Raw genomic sequence first — 14206 nt, 5'->3', positions numbered from 1 at the left:
CCTACAAGTTTTGGGGTCTCCATCGTACTTTGACGGAGTAGGCAGGTGTAGCGTGGGAGCTGTAGACACCTGGGATGGCACTGGGGAAACGGAGGAAAGCACAGGAGCTTCAACATTAGCTGTAACGGTCTGTCCAGATGTTCTTTGGGAGGCTAACGACTGGTAGCATTGAAGTAACAGCTGTTGGCGAGCATCCTGTTGCTCCACACGGGTGACCAGATGCTGCAGCATCTCTTTGGCTGTAGGTTCCGTATCTGGGTCTGTCATTGCCTGATCTTACTGTCACGGGCACTAGGAGTCTTTACCCAGGGATCACCAGGTGATAAGCTTACCAGAGCAGTATAGGTGGTAATATGGTACTCTGGTAGCGGGGTGATCACGGAACAGGAGACAGCAGATGATAGAGATGCTTGGGAAAGTCTATGACTAGCAGCACTGGTAACATATATGTAGTAATACACGAGGAACTGAATGGACAAAGGACACGTGAGGGTAGTCAGTGGTCTGCGGTAGCAAGTTGTACCACTGCTATAGTGAGGAGGAATGTCCAACAGAAACTAGGAGGTGATGAGAGTCAGCGGTCTGCGTTTAGCAAGTTGTACCGCTGTCTGGGTGAAGGAATGGGATCCAGGTGAAGGTATCCGGGAAGTCAGTGGTCTGCGTTAGCAAGTTGTACCACTGCTATGTGAGAGGACACTGGAACAGGTGACACTGGAAACAGGAATCAGTGGTCTGCCTCTAGCAAGTTGTACCACTGAATATATATGTGAGGAGGAGCACGGGGAGAGACTGCAATACAGAGGATACACGGGCACCTTGAACTTGATCCACAATGACATGCACAATATAGTAATGACTGAACAGCACTGCAATAATACAAAGTCATAGAAACTATCCGGGCAAAAGATAACACAGTCAATGAGTATTTTAAATGCTTTTTACTTTTTTTAAATGCTTTTTTCTTTTTAAACGTTTTTTTTTTTACAAATTTTTTTGTTTTTAAAAGTGTATTTTTAGCTCTATTAGTTTGTAAAGGACTTTTTTTAAAAAAACAACAGTTTTTTTTATTCGCAAACAAGTTTTTTTTAAAAAACTGTATATTTTTAAAATGCTTTTTGCTGCAAATACATTGTATGCTTTTTCTATTACATCCAGAATCGCCAGGACCGTAGTTCAGTCCCAGTCCGAAACCTACACCTCCACCTTCAGTGAGAGATTCGGGCACAGACGAGCATGCAGGTGCGTGATTTATGTTTAGGAGAGAAATAATGGAGTTAATTGATTTCCTGTGCAAATGTTGCTGTCAATGTTTTTATTTTGGGTTTTTTTGGTTTATGGTTTGCAACGAGAACTTAGGGCTACATTTACTAAACTGAGATGTTGCCTATAGCAACCAATTAAGAATATACCTTTACTTTATTTATTGCATTCAACAAAATGACAGTTAAAATCTGATTGGTTGCTATAGGCAACATCTCCACTTTTGCAACCACGCCGTTTAGTCAAAATACCCCAGCATGTACTACACAGAGAGAGTACAAAAATAGTATTAGTTTACCCCAAAGCACGGTCTAGCAGCATTTGGCTGACTAAATCCTCATATTTGTAGGTTAAAAATACTTTGCTTTTTTACCCCCCTCAGCCATACATAGTCCAAATGATAATGTGTATTCAAAAGATAAAAAGTGCATCCTGAAGCAGGTAGCATAGGACAAGAAATCAGGAATGCAAACATTGTGAAACAATCTGCAGTTGCAAAAGATTATTCTTTCCTATCCAGTGTTCAGAATGCAATATACAAACATATTATATCCTATATACTTACCGTCATTTTTCATACACAGGGCCGTCTTCATACCAGGCATCTCACCCGGAGTCCCTGCAAATGTCCCCTGAGCCAGATGATCAAACCATCATCACCCTGGAAAGAGTGGATGCCCCTGTGTCTGGCCTCCAGGATGTTTCACCTGGCCCTGCTAAACAACCAGAACACCAGCAACCTGCACCTTCAAGTATGGACCCAGCCAGAGAAATGGCGCTATCTATTGGCGCTTTCCAGCAGCAGCAAACAATATTTATGGAAAGCCAAACACGCCACATGTCCCAAATTGCGGGCCATTTGAGGCGGTTACACCGCACAAATAGCCAGATACCTGCTGCAATCAACCGTCTGGCTAATGCCTGGGAACAAACCAATATGCAGATGGCCCAAATGACTGGGGCTGTGGAGGCATTACATTCCTCCGTTCGCGAGGGGAATGCGAACGTCACCCGGCTGGCTGGCCAACTACAGCAGGAACTTATTGCCCACTTGCCGGCACCTTTTTCTTCTGCCACCACCAGTACCGCTAGTACGCCTAGCAGATCAGCCCAGCGTACTTCTCCAAGGAGAGGTGCTCGCACCAGGGGTAGCCGAGGGAGAGGAGAGGAGAGAGTGGCTTCAGAGGTGGTGATGTGCCTGCAAAAAGGCGGCGCTAGTGTTTGTTTTTTGTAATTTCTGTTTTTTCATGCATATGTATGCATTCGCAATTAACCTTTATTGTGTTAAACTTTAATAAATGCTGTTTAATTTCAATGCTCTCAGTCTTTCTTTTCATCAAATTAAACAAGAGTATACTGGTTTGTGGAAAAATGCACTAATTTCACTTACACATTGACATGTGCCTGTACCTTTCTAGGGACGTTTACATTTACTACATGAGGAATACACACTATCCTCTGTTTAAAAGTTAACATTTGGGCTAAAACATAAAAAAAACTCACATCCAACACATTTTAGATCAATACATGTTTCTCATAGTATGCACTTACATGTAAAGTAAAGCTGATTGAAATGAGAGGGTCTGTATTGTGCCTCCACCCCTGTGTGCTCTGCACATCACCAAATGGGACACGGACCCCTACTTGTTCACTGTCTACTGCACTAATGGGGTAAGTTGATGTAATGCTAGATTATGTATCAAACAGCCAGCCAGGATAATATCAGACCCCTTTTCAGGTGCATACATAGCCACCCCACCAGATTATTCTAGTAACCTGAACCTGGTTTACAAGAGTACAAAGGTACGCTATAACACACCTCTACTAGTGGGTATGTGACTCATTGAATTTGTGCTGTGCAGATGTCTGAGGATGCAGCAGAGAAGTCATAAGCCAGAAACCCATTTTTTTATTTAGTAAATGTAGAATTGCTTTTACACTCTATTAAGGGATAACTATGTAATGACATATTGTGCATTCTGATTTTGGATAAACACCAGTATTCTTGAGGATTTGTTGCAATTTAAAAATAAAAAAAAACACATGTGGAAATCAGTCAATAGATTGCATGGTGGGAAAACACAATAAAAAAAATAAAAATTACACTGAAATTACAATACACTGTGGCCTTTTTACATATACACTCCCAAAGGAGCTAACTTTGTACATGAAATGGCCCTTTCCCTTCTGTTCTGATTGACAAAATACCTGAAACAGCACACTGTTTGAACAATCTCGCCGCTCACAAGCAGCGCTTTCATTGTGGTCTTTTGAATGGCGGTTTTCGGGCGGCTTTATAAACCCCCTAATAGTAAATCCGGCTGTTTGTATGTTGAACATTGTTGAAACCGTCATGGCGCTTTATACAGAGGCGGGTTTAAAAACATCATTTCTGGTCGTTTGGATGGCGGGTTTAGCGTTAGTAAATCCGGCGATGGCTAAACCACCGCCAAAGTCGGCGGGTTTACAAACACGCCTGTTAGTAAATCTAGCCCTTTGTCTTCAGTTACTGGTGAGAATGAATTAAGGGTGGATTGGGGAGTGTAGGTAAAGGTGGGTAGATTGAGTGGAATGAGTGTAATTTGGCATGAGGAAATATCTTGTCAATTGGTGTCAATTTTGTCTTTAACATATGTGTCAAATTCATGGGCAGTGAAGGAGGAAGGAGGTGCAGGTGGATAGAGAAGAGAGTTGCAGGTGGCAAAGAGGTGACGTGGGTTAGAAGCCTGGGTGGATATTAGAGCTTTTAAGAATGTTTGTTTAGCAATTGAACGAGCCAGATCCGGATTTAGACCTCATGGGGCATCCATTCACGACCTATTCATCTCCAACTCTCTAAATCTTCTTGCCATCACTGAAACCTGGCTCACTTCTTCCGATACTGCCTCACCTGCCGCCCTTTCCTACGGGGGCCTCTCCTTCACCCACTCCACCAGACCGGATGAGTGTCCAGGAGGTGGTGTGGGCCTCCTCCTTTCCCCTAACTGCACTTTTCGGGTCATTCCTACTTTACCTTCCCTCTCCTTCTCTTCCTTTGAAGTACACTCCATCCGGCTCTTCTCCCCCATCCACCTCCGTGTCTCTGTCATCTACCGGCCCCCTGGCCCCACCTCCCTTTTCCTTGACAACTTCGCTGCATGGCTCCCCCACTACCTTTCCTCCGACCTTCCCTCCATCATACTTGGTGACTTTAATATTCCTATTGACAAATGTTCTGACCCCGCCACCATCAAATTTCTCACCCTCTCCTCCTCCCTAGGCCTCACTCAGTGGACCTCTTCCCCCACCCACTGTCTTGGTCACTCCCTCGACCTTGTCTTCTCTCATCTCTGTGATCTCTCTGACTTCTCCAACTCTCCCTTCCTATTTTCTGACCACCATCTCCTCTCCTTCACTCTGTCCTCCTCACCTGCTCCTGCCTCGCCCAAGGCGACCCTCACCAGGCGCAACCTTGATGCTATTGACCCTACCTCTTTCTCCTCCTCTCTTGAAACTCTCCTATCACCCCTTACCTCCCTGGTCTGTCCTGACCAGGCATTCTCTCTCTACAATCTCTCCCTCACTACTGCCCTGGACGCTGTCGCCTTGGCCTCTACCGTCAGCAGACGCCACATCCTTCCCCAGCCCTGGCACTCAAAACTCACCCGCTTCCTTCAAAAGTGCTCTCGCACTGCTGAACGCCTCTGGAGGAAATCTCGTTCCCTGGCCGACTTCCTTCACTTTAAATTCATCCTCTCTTCTTTCTGTTCCGCCCTCTCCCTTGCCAAACAATCCTTCTTTAAGTCCCTCATTTCTTCTCAGTCCTCCAATCCCCGCCGCCTCTTTGCCACCTTCAGCTCCCTACTCTCCCCCCCACCCCCTTCTGTCCCGTCTTCCCACTCCGCTTCTGACTTTGCCACCTTTTTCTCTTCCAAAATTGAGGCCATCAGACTGAATATCTGCTCTTCCCCTTCTCCCGCCTCCCTCTTTGCTTCACCTCCCATTAACACCCAACTCTGGTGCTCCTTCTGCCTACAACAGGTGAAGAAGTTCACTCTCTCATTCAGTCCTCTCCACCCTCTACCTGCCCTCTCGATCCCATCCCCTCTCACCTCCTTCGCTCTCTTTCTCCCACTGCCTGCTCTTACCTCGCACACCTTTTCAACCTATCACTCTCCTCTGGGGTAGTACCCTTCTCATTTAAACACGCTCTCATCTCTCCTATCCCCAAGAAACCCAATCTCGACCCCACATCTCTTGCCAATTATCGCCCTCTCTCTCTTCTCCCCTATGCCCCTAAATTACTTGAGCGGATTGTCTGTAGCCGCCTAACCAGGCACCTCTCGGACAATTCCCTCCTTGACCCTCTCCAATCCGGCTACCGCCCCCTCCACTCTACCGAAACGGCCCTGGCCAAGGTTACTAATGATCTCCTATCAGCCAAATCCAAGGGTCACTTTTCCCTACTCATCCTCCTTGACCTCTCCGCAGCCTTCGACACCGTGGACCACCCCCTCCTGCTGCAAACTCTTCTCTCTCTTGGCCTCTCTGGTTCTGTCCACGCCTGGTTCACCTCTTACCTCGCTAACCGCTCCTTTTCTGTATCCACGTCTGGTTCTTCCTCCTCCCCCTACCCTCTCGCAGTAGGAGTCCCGCAGGGCTCCGTTCTTGGCCCTCTACTCTTTTCCCTCTATACTTCCTCCCTTGGTGCTCTCATCTCCTCCTTTGGCCTTCAGTATCACCTTTATGCTGACGACATTCAACTCTACATCTCTTCACCTGATCTTTCCCCCACCCTCCTCGCTCAGGTATCTGACTGCCTCTCCGCCATCTCCTCCTGGATGTCGGAGCGCTTTCTCAATATCAACATTTCCAAAACTGAACTCATTGTCTTTCCTCCTCCCAACCACCCATCCCACCATGACCTCTCCATTGTCTTAAACAACACTACCATCTCCTCTGTCACCCAACTCCGCTGCTTGGGTGTCAGCCTTGACTCCTCTCTCTCTTTTGCCCCCCACATTCATTCCCTTGCCCAAGCCTGTCGCTTCCAACTACGCAACATTGCCCGCATCCGTCCCTTTCTCTCTCAGGAGGCCACCAAAACTATCATACACGCACTCATCATCTCCCGCCTGGATTACTGCAACCTCCTCCTCACCGGCCTCCCCCACTCTCGTCTCTCCCCCCTCCGCTCTATACTCAACGCGGCCGCAAGACTCATCTACCTCTCACGCCGCTCCTCCTCTGCCTCCCCTCTCTGCCTTGCCCTTCACTGGCTCCCCTTCCCCTACAGAATTCTTTTCAAACTCCTCACCACCACTTACAAGGCTCTCTCCCACTCTACTGCCCCTTATATCTCCAACCTCCTCTCCATTCACACTCCCGCCCGCTCCCTGAGCTCGGCCAATGACCGTCACCTCTCCTCCACTCTGATCACCTCTTCCCATTCCAGAATCCAGGACTTTTCCTGTGCAGCCCCCCTTCACTGGAATGACCTCCATCGCTCCATCTGCCTCTCTCCCACTCTGTGCTCCTTCAAACGTGCACTCAAAACTCACTTCTTTCTCAAAGCCTACCACCCGTCCACTTAACCCCTATCTCCTCCGCTCATTCTCCCCTCTCTCCCATTGCCTCAACCGGCTCCTCTTGTGCCTGGTCTGTCAACCCTCCCTTAGGATGTAAGCTCGAATGAGCAGGGCCCTCTTCCCTCCTGTCTCCTTACCCGTTCTTCTGCTCCGTGTCTATTGCATCTGCCTGCCTGGAGTTTCTGAATTATTGGTACTTTTTGTTTATTGTTCTGTACTGTTATACCCTGTATAGTCTACTGTTTGTACTATGTGCGGCACTGCGGAAACCTTGTGGCGCCTAACAAATAAATGATAATAATAATAATAATAATGGGGCCCTAGGCAAGATACTGGTTTGGGGCTCCCTCCCTGAAAAAATCCATAGCACTATAGTTTTTTAGCATAACACATACCTATTCAGGGGCTGGCTGGCAGACTTTAGCCCGGGGGGGCAAGCATACAGCACTGGCCCATAAGTAGCGGCCCATTTTTAAATGGTGGTCCCACCGCCGGCCCTGGGAGGGCCCTCTGGGGACCGCTGGGCCCTAGGCAATTGCCTAGGTTGCCTAGTGGTAAATACGGCCCTGGAACAAGCAATGCTGTTAGATAAAAGGATGAATTTATAGTGGAGAAAATCGGGATAGGAACGAGATTTCCTCCAGTGGCGCTCTGCAGTGCGGGAGCACTTTTCAGGTAGCGGGTCTGTTTGTTGTGCCATAGCTGGGGTTTGGATCGTCGGAGACTATATGTAGTAGCTGGAGCTGCATTGTCTAGGTCTGAAGTGAGTGTTTTCTTATTGAAAGACGCAGACTGTTTAGGACAGCACAATGCAGCCATTGGAGAAAATAGTTGTTTTAGTGAAAATAAGAAGTGTATTGGGTTAAGAGTACTTAGGTTTCATTGTGTACGTGTGTATTTGGGTGTAGAGGGAAGGGCATGAGGTAAGGTGAGGCTGAAAGAAAGGAGGTTGCGGTCAGAGAGTGGGAAGGCTAAATTGGAGAAACTAGAGATGGAGCAGTAGCAGGAGAAAACAAGGTCAAGGAAGTGCCCATAATAGCGGGTGGGAGATGAGGTCCACTGGGAGAGACCAAAGGAGGAAGTAATTGAAACAATTTTAGTGGCAGAAGAGACAGTAGGATTATCAAACTGAATGTTGAAACCACCTTGTGTCAGTGTAGGCAGGTCAAAGGATAGGAAATAAGTGAGCCAGGCCGCAAGGTTGTCAAGGAATTCGAAAACTGGACTTGGGGCGAGATAAATGACAGCAACATGAAGGTGGAGAGGATAAAATAGACGGATAGTGTGGACTTCAAAGGAAGAGAATGAGTGGAAAGGTTCAGAGGGTATGACTTGGAAGGTGCAGCGTGGAGAAAGTAGACTGCCTACTCCACCACCTTGTCTGTTTCTGGGTCTAGGAGTGTGGCTGAAGGAGATTTCCCCATAGGAGAGAGCTTCAGGGGATGTAGTGTTAGAGGAGGTGAGCCAAGTTTCTGTAATGGCATGGAGGTTCAGAGATTTAGAAATGAATAGATCATGGATAGATGTAAGTTTGTTACAAACAGATCTGGTCTTCCACAGTGCACAGGAGAAGGGAAGAGAAGGTAGTGGAGATATGTGGATAAACTTGGCGGGATTGGAAATACAGGATGGATGGAAAGGCTTGGGGTGGAGCGAGGAGCGTGAGCAGGTAATATATGGGAATTGTATGGGTCCCAGGGTTAGGCAGCAATGCAAAAGAGCAGGGTGAGAAAGAGGACATGCGTGGAGGATTTGTGGGTGTGAGGTTTATTTCTATTTATGTAGGCTGGTGAATGTGGTAAGTGCAGGAGACAAAACAGTTCATGTGTACAGACTATCAAGGAGGGAAGTAGTGAAAGGGAAATAATAATCGGGGAGGGATGAATAGGATGATGGATAAAGAAGAGGAGTTTGGAGAGAAGTATGGTGACAGTAAATAGGGGAGACTATAAATTGAGTAGGTGCATGATGGAGAGATGTGAATGAATGTGCATTAGCTAGGGTAGGTAATGGATAATGAGAAAGTGGAAAGGAAAAATTGATCCAAATTGTGTGGGGCAATGGAAGAGGTGAAGAATTCTTTACCGTCCCCTGGCTGGGGTTAATTGAGTAGGACGATAAATCACTTTTTGATAAATCTGCCCCTTGAAGTTAGATTATGAACCTCCATTTTGTTTTAGAATACTTTTTGATTTTATTCATATGTAAGATGTTCATAGGTTTGTATACCTTGTAAGACAAGAAGACACCTGACTAGTTCTTTGCGGCTGATGCATGTATTTACGTTTTTACACATGGGAACGTATATTTTTTCTTTTATATTGCATCGGAGTGCATTTCGATTTTAAAGGAATGGAAGTGGCCCACTTTATGATACTGCAGATGAATCATGTATTTGCTCTTATGTAAGTGTTTATCCTAAAAGGGAAACAGAGCATTTCTTTCACGTGGTGCTGCATGCTATATATTATTTCACTGGCTAATAGGGGATTCATAGAATTTACCCGTTAGTTGCCAGATATTAGTGGCACTAAGATATCTCTTTGGATGTTTTTTTACATGGAACCTACACTAATGAATTTGGGAGAATACCAGGATGGATCATCCAAGCATGAAAATTTAACTGTTTGAAGTGAACATTTTATGGGACTGTGATTTTGATCGTTGTTTACCATTTATGTATGTTTGTTGTATACACCAATAGCGCCATCTGATTCCTTTTGTATTGTATGGTGGTATCTTATGTTGCACAGAAAAGGGGATTTTGTGTTTAAGGAATAAGAGGCGGCTTGTGGTTTTATGCGCAGGTGCTTCCCTATATTACATTGTCTTTGGTTAAAATTAACATATAGTCAATTGAATTGAAGAATAAACAGAAGACACCATAAAATCTTACAAGGCTAGCAAACATTGATGAATCTTAAGCTGGGTACACATTGATGCAACTATCATGCAGATAAACAACTGTTTGGTCAGATATGGCATTAGTGTTTACACTCCCACGATCATGTTTTATCGTACCCAAGCACTTCGCATCTGTCGATTTGGGTTCTATAAACATCCTAAAAATCCCAATGATGGAATGATGTCAGGCAAATGTGGAAGTGTGTATGCACTCATGACCAGCAGTGTAGGCAGATATATGTAGAGTGTACAGAGTCACAATATTTTTGGCAGTTGATTATGACAGATGAAGAGCACAGATCTGATAGTAAATTTTGTAGGTGTGTATGCATGAATCGGAATGCTCATCAGGAGTTTCATTCTATGGTAAAATCGTTACCGAATTGCATTTAAGTAATTTTCTATTGTGTGTACTCAGCTTTATAGACAACTACTTAAGGCCAATAAAATGTATATTAGATTAATCGATCATATCAGACTACAAAGACTTTAAAGAATTGAATAGATAGACACCTATTTTAGTATAAGAAGTTAGTAGAATCTGTTATGAGTTCAGAGTACATTCCATCAACCAACTTGTATGATGGCTACACGCTGATTAAATTGCTTGCTATACTCTATTGTGCTATGCCTTGGTAAGAATAAAAGTTTCCTGAAAAAATCTTATTCAATTTTGAATACAATTCCAATTTCCAACAGCTTGATAAGCCAGATAGGAGAGAGAGCTGATCAGCTGGGTAACACATTACTATGTGTTGGAAGAAATGCACGCTAACCTAAAGCTAGGAGGCATTTGAACAGCATCAGTGTACTCTGAGCTGATGAAGAGTGCATATGTCTGTCTTCCACTTGGTGGAGTGTCAAGCTTATTACTTGTGTTCATAATAGAGTTTTAGTTCTTCTCTAGTCAGTTGATCTAGGGGCTCATTTAGAATTGAACGTAAGGAAAAAAACGTTTTGTTTCAGATATGTAATGCCTATGCACAACAAAAATTCTGAATGCATACTTCCATATGTAGATTTTTCCATATTGAGATCCCCTTAAACTTGTGTGGTAGTTGGAAGGGGTGGGCAAGCATAAGCTGAGTACAGTAAGGGCATGTTCATGTAAGTGTAACATAATTAGACATGGACACATCTCCAGATATGTCTTTAAGGAGGCATATTAGTTGCACGCACTGGAGGGCTGGAGCAATAATACGCAATAATGATGATGATTTTTAGCAGCACTATCTAGACCAGTGGTTCCCAAACTTTTGCAGTTCGCGGCACTCTTAGAGTCTCCAAATTTTTTCAAGGCACCCCTCCAAAAAAATTATTGAGCAGTCCTGTTTTAGAAGTAGTTGGGTCAAAAAATTGTAATAAGTATTTAGGTCAGGACAGAAATACTTATTTAGTTGTATGCAAAAATGCCCCCTCTGCATCCAGGCACGCTGTTACCCTCCTCTGCTCCTGTCACACTCCTCTGTCCCATTGTGCACCCCTGTCGCACTCCTCTGTCCCATTGTGCGCCCCTGTCGTACTCCTCTGTCCCATTGTGCGCCGCTGTCGCACTCCTCTGTCGCACTGCTCTGTCCCATTGTGCGCCCCTGTCGCACTCCTCTGTCCCATTGTGCGCCCGTCGCACTCCTCTGTCCCATTGTGCGCCCCTGTCGCACTCCTCTGTCCCATTGTGCGCCCCTGTCACACTCCTCTGTCCCTGTTACACTCCTCTGCCCCTGTTACACTCCTCTGTCCCGTTGTGCCCAGCTGTCACCCTCCTCTGCCCCTGTTACACTCCTGTCCCGTTGTGCCCCGCTGTCACCCTCCTCTGCCCCTGTTACACTCCTGTCCCGTTGTGCCCCAGCTGTCACGCTCCCTCTGCCCCTGTTACACTCCTGCCCCGTTGTGCCCCAGCTGTCACGCTCCCTCTGCCCCTGTTACACTCCTGTCCCGTTGTGCCCCAGCTGTCACGCTCCTCTGCTCCTGTTACACTCCTGTCCCATTGTGCCCCAGCTGTCATGCTCCCTCTGCCCCTGTTACACTCCTGTCCCGTTGTGCCCCAGCTGTCACGCTCCTCTGCCCCTGTTACACTCCTGTCCCGTTGTGCCCCAGCTGTCACGCTCCTCTGCCCCTGTTACACTCCTGTCCCGTTGTGCCCCAGCTGTCACGCTCCTCTGCCCCTGTTACACTCCTTTCCCGTTGTGCCCCAGCTGTCACGCTCCCTCTGCCCCTGTTACACTCCTGTCCCGTTGTGCCCCAGCTGTCACGCTCCTCTGCCCCTGTTACACTCCTGTCCCGTTGTGCCCCAGCTGTCATGCTCCTCTGCCCCTGTTACAATCCTGTCCCGTTGTGCCCCAGCTGTCACGCTCCTCTGCCCCTGTTACACTCCTGTCCCGTTGTGCCCCTCTGTCACACTCATCTGCCCCGCTGTCACACTTCTCTGCCCCGCTGTCTGCCCCGCTGTGCCCCTCTGTCTGCCCCGCTGTGCCCCTCTGTCTGCCCCGCTGTCTGCCCCGCTGTGCCCAGAGCTGGATTAAGGCTTTGGGGGGCCCAGGGCACTTAAGACAGGGGGGCCCCTAAGATCTAAAATTAAGGGCATAGTGACACATCCTGCATTACATCACCTACAGCCCACAGTATGACACTTACAGCTCTCCTAGGTTGTCTGCATAAGAAAAATCATTGTTTCCACAAACTAAAATACTGTACATTAAAACAATCATCAAAACACCACATTAAAATTGGTATTGACACCACACATTAAAACTAGCAATGATACCGCATATTAAAAATTCCATTGATAATGCACATTAAAACTAGCAATGATACCGCACATTAAAACTAACATAAAAAATAAACATTGATAACATAACGCCAATTTTGACTAATATATATATATATATATATATATATATATATATAGTACTACAATTTTATTCAATATTTATTCAAAATTGCTAATGGGTGTGTTGATGCACCCTCCTACAGACAAAAAGACCTGCATTGTTGTGTACACCATTGAACGGTCACCAAAAATTAGAATTGTCCCACTAGAATTACAACGTTTCACAGACTCTGCTGCTCTCTCCTACCTGTTCTTCTCACTTTCACCACCTGTGCTGCAGGTTTCCTTAGTTGCAGCTTGTCTGGATCCTGGAATTTTGGAGGACCTATTTGGAAAAAAAATGGGGACATTTAGAAAATTACAGCCAGCCCCGGCGTTAAATCAATACCACCCATGATTAATAATTAAGCCTTCCTCCAGCCCCAACATTAAAATAATAGTATTCATATTTAATAAATAAACCTATTTCCCTCCCTACAAACAGCCCCAGCAATAAATTAATAGTATTTGCATTTCAGAAATATACCTATTTCCCGAACCTGTCACTGCCATTAAATAATTCATAGGCACATTTAATAGAGACCTCATTCTCCCCAAACTCACCCCCAAACTACCCCATCTTAAATTAATAGTCCCCACTATTGTGACTCTTTCCCCCCCCTTTTTCTATATACTGTGCCTCTCTCCCACACTTTTTCCTCATACTGTACCTGTTTCCCCATTTTTCCTCAATCTGTGCCTCTCCCCCCTTTTTTCTCATGCTGGGCCCCCCTTTTTCCTTACTGTGCCTCTCCCCCCCTTTTCTTTAATGTGCCTCTCCCCCCCTTTTCCTTACTGTGCCTCTCTCCCCCTTTTCCTTACTGTGCCTCTCTCCCCCTTTTCCTTAATGTGCCTCTCTCCCCCTTTTCCTTACTGTGCCTCTCTCCCCCTTTTCCTTACTGTGCCTCTCTCCCCTTTTTCCTTACTGTGCCTCTCTCCCCCTTTTCCTTACTGTGCCTCTCTCCCCCTTTTCCTTTCTGTGCCTCTCTCCCCCTTTTCCTTACTGTGCCTCTCTCCCCTTATACCTTACTGTGCCTCTCTCCCCTTATTCCTTACTGTGCCTCTCTCCCCCTTTCCCTCACTGTGCCTCACTCCTCTTTCTTACTGTGCCTCTCTCCCCTTATTCCTTACTGTGCCTCACTCCTCTTTTTCTTACTGTGCCTCTCTCCCCTTATTCCTTACTGTGCCTCTCGTCCCTTATTCCTGACTGTGCCTCTCTCCCCTTATTCCTTACTGTGCCTCTCTTCCCTTATTCCTTACTGTGCCTCTCTCCCCCTTTTCCTTACTGTGCCTCACTCCTCTTTTTCTTACTGTGCCTCTCTCCCCTTATTCCTTACTGTGCCTCTCTCCCCTTATTCCTTACTGTGCCTCTCTCCCCTTATTCCTTACTCTGCCTCCCTCATCTCCTTTTTCCTCATAGTTTGCCTTTCTGCTTAATTCCATTTCTTCACTTACCTTTCTATTAGCTTTTCTTTTCTTCTCTTCTGTCTTCTCTCTTCTTGCTTCCTCTCCGCGCTGCTCCTCACTGAATGACAGGCGTGACTTGATGACGTCACGCCTGCCATTCAGCATTAACAGAGCAGAGATGAAGGAGGGACGCCGGCGCGGC

This window comes from Mixophyes fleayi, chromosome 3, assembly GCF_038048845.1.
Source record: "Mixophyes fleayi isolate aMixFle1 chromosome 3, aMixFle1.hap1, whole genome shotgun sequence".
Taxonomy (NCBI): Eukaryota; Metazoa; Chordata; class Amphibia; order Anura; family Limnodynastidae; genus Mixophyes; species Mixophyes fleayi.
The sequence above is the reverse complement of the archived record's forward strand: the minus strand, read 5'-3'. Positions refer to the sequence as shown.